The 6,124-nt window shown below is 35.6% G+C and overlaps 1 protein-coding gene across 1 annotated transcript in view; it reads left to right on the top strand.

The window, feature by feature from the left end:
- Positions 1 to 6,124, top strand: part of gapvd1 (GTPase activating protein and VPS9 domains 1) — a 748,782-nt gene that overhangs the window by 427,733 nt on the left and 314,925 nt on the right. The gene's annotated exons all lie outside the window — the stretch shown is intronic.

Below are 6,124 nucleotides of genomic sequence, written 5' to 3' on the forward strand. Positions count from 1 at the left end.
TTTGTCGGTCTGTTTACAGTCTATGTCTTTGTAGTGAGAGACGAGAAGCAGAGATTTGTTTAGGAATAAAAAGTTGAGCTGTTTGATAAAACAATGCCTTTTATTTGTACCTACTTTTTTTTCCCACTGCTATAGTTGATAATTAGCGTCCCCAGGAATAAGAAGGCTAAAAATGATTGATTTGAATTTTTCAATATGAAAATGTATTTTCTATTACTAATTCACATCAAGCTCATTCTGCCTGATATTTCACTCTCTGGAATGAATTACATTTTATTAATAAAGCTATGGGGGAAAAAAACTGACTTTGCTTCCAGAAATATCATCATAAAAAGCATGAAAATTATTGTTTATTATAACATCACTCTGACTGAATACACATCTGCTAACGACCAAAGATGCCTTAAAATCAGAAAGTTCAAGTTGCAAAGGTTCAAACATCAAATCTGATGATTTCTTCTATTTTCCTGGGTTTCATTTTGTTTCTACGATTTTTTTTTATTATATATTAATATATGTCAATGTTTTTAATGTGTGTTATTACTTAAGTGGAAGTTATCCCTCACTGCCACCAGATGGACTGACACTGCGTGTAAACTTTCTGATCAATCGTCATCACTTCAGGTGACACACGTCATGTGACTGAATGGCAGATACATTGATTTTTGTTATTTGACATCATGTGACTGGCTTACAGACAGTGAAGCAGAAAAGGGAGAAAGGTACACATCCCTATTATATACAATTAGAAGCATCAAGGCATCAATACTTTCTCCTCATGGAAATAAAACTAATTTTTGTTGTTTTAGTCTCAATATAACATAAAAAGCGAGTCTTGCTAATTTGTTAGTTAACTATTACTTGGGCTAATGGTCCCAACGTCAACAATATAACCTGTTTTTTGTACGCTTGACATGTGGACACTTTATAAGATGAGATATTAACTGGGACTGTTTTCATTGGATGTTATGCTGCTATCTTAATTATCTATATAGTTACAAGGTTAAATCCAACCAATAGTCATATGCAATAACTGTCCTGAAATATCCATACTCATGCTCTGTTCAATATGTCAGGCCTCTACATCAAATTCAATGCATTATTTGTCAAACATTATCCGCCATAATCGTCACATCCTTGACGTATCCGACAATATTGTTAGAAAATCGCGCACTATTCTTGGAATGTAATCCAGGCTTTAGGAAATCAATCCAACTCTGTGGTGTGTCATCAAGCTACGCTGAGTCACCCTAGTTATAACAGGTCACAGATACTCACATGAGTCGAGTCAGACCTGAAGTGGGTCTGGTCTACAATAAGAGGCCTAACTTTGTTTTGTAGTGACTATCAAACATTTTCCAAACGTTTACCTTCACATTGATAAGTAATGTTCTTCTATGTTGAGTGATTGAAAACATGTGATATCGTAGAATTTTTTATACATGCTGTGGGCTTGTCACAACACTAGTTTGGCCAAACATTAGTTACAGACATGTCACAGTTCATCTATTCCAGTGTTTATCAAATGGGGGTATGTGATGGCACTACTTGAGAGAGAGTTGTGTACATGTACTGTGTATATATATATATATATACACATATATATATACATATATATACACATACATACATATATATATACATACACACATACATACATACATAAATATATATATATATATATATATGTATGTATGTATGTATGTGCTTGTATAACCGGGCGCATATGTGTGTATATTGATATATGTCAAATTCTGTACATAACCTCGACTTTTACAACATTTATAACTTAATTGTAAATTGTGTTATATATATATATATATATATATATATATATATAGTGAAAGCCTATTTTATTTAAATCTTATTGTTTTGCACACATTTTATAACATTTAATCTGTTCATGTGTACATCGTTCTCACACTTGCTTTAGCAAAGTAAACCTGTTTTCTCATGTCAATAAAGCTGTTTTGAATTTGAGAGAGAGAGAGAGAGAGAGAGAGGAAAATTAACAAATGAAAGCATGAATAAAGATTTGTCTATTTTTAGTTCAAAATGATAATCATACTGAATATTACCAGCAACTCACAAAATGACAACAAAGACACTCAAAAATAAGAGAAAAATGCACTGAATAAGAACAAACAACAAAATACACAAAATGACACAAAAAAATCCATCAATAGAGAAAAATACTATAACCAGCGACACACAAAATGACAAAGACGCACTAAATGAGAGAAAAAATACACAAGGTCACTTCAAAATACACAAAAATAACAGAGAAACATACAAAACGACACAAGAAACAACCAATCGATACCAAACACACACACACACACACTGACAGAATGATTTAAATAATACAAACAACACACAAAAATGAGAACAAAAACACACAAAATTAGAGAAAAATATACTGAATAAAAAGAACAGACCAACAACAAAATACACTAAATACACACAGACAAAATAAAGATAGAAATTAGAACATAAACTGAAAATACAATCGTCAGTCTTGGTCCCACAACAGAAGTGATAAAAACTCTAACAGAGTTTGGACAAAGGGGGTACTTGGATATAGAAATAAGAAAAAGGGGGTACTTGAGCCATTAACTTTTGAGAAACACTGGTTTATTCTGACCATATCTAACATTCAGCTGTGTGTGGGAGTAAAGGTTACCTTTGGACAGGCTTCCAGGCAATTACACGACTAACAAGAAAAATACACATTCCGTTATAACATAAAATCAGAAACCCTCGTATTTATTTTGCATCTTTTCAAACTTATAGGTGCTATGAAACTTATAAAATCATAGCACCTGAGAAAACTCAGACAATGAGGAAGAAGAACATGAAAATCTAAATATATTATATGAGGGCCTGGAATTCCAATGCCTATCTTTTACCAAAGCAGCACCACAGCGTTCATCCACTCCATTGGTTAATGTCCACCAGTACTTGATTTACAGATGTTACATGTATAAAGACTTATTACATGGTTAACATATAACTAAACACATCTCCTTCTGCATGTTTGTGACTTTCCAGTGACTTTGACCTTGTGTGTCACAGGATTCAATCATTTTAGTTGTTTTTAGAAAGTGTGTATTTAAACAACATTCTATTGCATTATATATGTATACAGTGGGGCAAAAAAAAAATATTTGGCAGCCACCGATTGTGCAAATTTGTCCCACTTGATGAGAGGTCTGTAATTTTCATCATAGGTACACTTCAACTTTAGAGAGAGAGAATGTGGAAAAAAAAAAGTATATATATATATATATATATTTAACAATTTATTTGTATAATGGTGCATAAAATAAACAATTGTCAATAATAGAAGTTCAACTCAATACTTTCTAATGTATCCTTGGTTTGCATTGACAGAGGTTTGCACAAGCTGCAGCTGGTGTTTTGGTCCATTCTTCCATGCAGATCTACTCTAGAGCTGTGATGTTTTAGGACTTTCAACTTCAATCAATCAAGTTTTACTTCTAAAGCGCTTTACAACAACCAAAATTAAAATTGACCAAAGCGCTGTACATTATAAAAAAAAAAAGAAAAAAAAAAGGATTTTCTCGTGGGTTGTGGTCTGGAGGCATGCTAGGCCACTCCAGGACTTAAACCTTTTTAATGGCATGTGTTTGGCATCATTGTCATGCTGGAAGATCCAGCGACATTTTCATCTTCAATGATCTCACTGATGGAAGAAGGTTTTTGACCAAAATCTAACAATACATGGCCCCATTCATCCTTTCCTTAAAACAGAGTGTCGTCCTGTCCCCTTTAGAGAAAAGCAGCCTGAAAGCATAATGTTTCCACCCACATGCTTCACAGTGGGTATGGTGTTCTTGGGACGCAACTCAGCCTTCTTCCTCTCCAAACACGGCGGGCGGCGTTTATACCAAAAAGCTCTATTTTGGTCCCATCTAAAACACATTACATTCTCCCAGTCCTCCTCTGGATCATCCAGATGGTCACTGGCAAACTATAGACGGGCCTGTATGTTCTGGCTTAAACAGGGGGATCTTTCGGGCTCTGCAGGATTTTAATCGACTGTTACGTAGTGTGTTACTAATAGTAACCTTTGTTACTGGTCCCAGCTCTCTTCGGGTCATTGACCAGTTCCCCCAGTGTATTTCTGGGCTGATTCCTCATCGTTCTCAAGATCATTTGTACCCCACGAGGTGAGATCTTCCATGGAGCCCCAGGTCGAGGGAGATTGACATGTTTCTAAAAACAGCTTCAACAGTTGATCTCTTCTCACCAAGCTGCTTATCTATTGTAGATCAGTTCATCCCAGTCTTATGCAGGTGTACAATTTTGTCCTGGTGTCCTTAGACAGCTCTCTGGTCTAGGCCATGGTGGAGGTTGGAGTCTGACTGTTTGAAGGTGTGGACAGCGGTGCGTCCAAATAGTCCCTCCGTCATGGGGTTAAGGAAAAGTGTTAGCAGACTTCCTAAAGGAGCTAGGGAAAGGAAATCACGTTTGTTTTGACAATTAGAGTCACTTTCACTAGGTGACGCAATAAGCCAACGGCCGCGAAGGTTAGTGACGTCAGCCGTGGTGAAAAACTACACATTTCCAAAAATGAACTACTAAAAGCGCGTTTATAACACTTTCCGCTGATATAATCTCAAAAATCACAAGGTTTGAATGTAAATCAAAAGAAAAGAGGCTACCAGGCTAAGAGGAACAAAAGTAAAACTAATGAACGTCACAATGAGAATAGTTGCTCACACTCACCTTCATCTCACTAATATGAATTATGTTGAATAAAACATATTGTGGCTAAAAATGTCTCTGATCCCTTTTTCATGAACCACAGAGTGTCTGTTTTATGTCATCTGATAATATGGTTTACATATAATAAAATATGGGTTTTAGATTATTTAAAGTTGTTCAAGGCATATTGTTGCATTTGTAACTTACATGCTCCTTTTTGGGTCATCGTGAGTTTCCGTGAGCGCTCGGGTGTGCGTGTCCCTTTAATTGTTTTGCCGCAAGGAATTGTGGGTCAGCATTATCTTGTCTCCTTCGGTAAAGGATGCATCAGTGTTTCCTAGGCTAAAGGAGGTAAAAAAGGAAGCACTGAGCCTCTTTTTCTTAGCTTAAAGCAGGGCTCCCCAATTCTGGTCCTCAAGGACCACTATCCAGCATGTTTTAGATGTTTCCCTATTCCAACACACCTGATTGAAATGACAAGGATCGTTATCAGGCTTCTGCAGAGCTTGATGATGAGTTCATCATTTGAATCAGGTGTGTTGGAAGAGGGAAACATCTAAAACATGCTGGATAGGGGCCTTTGAGGACCAGGATTGGGGACCCCTGGCTTAAAGAGAATTTAAACGCTCTCCATCATGCCCACCACTTAAACACTTTCAGAGGTGAAGGAATTCTGGATAGGAAAGGAGATATTCGTATGTACCCCATGTGTCTTTTATACAGGTAATGGGTTCAAACAGGTGCCATTAATACAGGTAATGGGTTCAAACAGGTGCCATTAATACAGGTAATGAGTAGAGGATGGAAGAGCTTCTTAAAGTAAAAGATCTGTGAGAGCCAGAATACTTGCTTGTTTTTTAAGTGCCAAATACTTATTTCATGCAGTAATTTACAAATAAATTCTCATTCAAAGTGATTTAATGGATTTTTTTTCACTGTCTTACAGTTGAAGTGTAATTACAGCATGATGGAAATTACAGACCTCATCTTTTTAAGTGGGATAACTTGCATTCGGTGGCTGCCAAATACTTGTTTGCCCCACTGTGTGTATATATATATACAAATATAAATTGCTATTTATAATTTTATAATCAGCTCCTTTAAAAAAAGTTCCAGCTCATTCATTACTTTTTAGTGTTTCCCTTCAAAATTAGTAACTTTAATGATAACCAATGATTAATACTTAACTTGTTTAAAAGCTTGGCGAGGGGAATGATTGCCAACCTTTATTTTCTAAGACACAGTTTATATATCAAAGCATCTAATTGACTTTAATGTTTTCAAATCTAGCATTAGCTCATGCTAGATACTTTAATACATCCTTTTGTTATTGCCATATTCATTGTATTTATTAAGAGAATTGAAGTCTAACTAATTGAGGACAAGTGCAGAT

Source organism: Gouania willdenowi, chromosome 9 (assembly GCF_900634775.1).
Source record: "Gouania willdenowi chromosome 9, fGouWil2.1, whole genome shotgun sequence".
In the NCBI taxonomy this organism is placed as follows: domain Eukaryota; kingdom Metazoa; phylum Chordata; class Actinopteri; order Blenniiformes; family Gobiesocidae; genus Gouania; species Gouania willdenowi.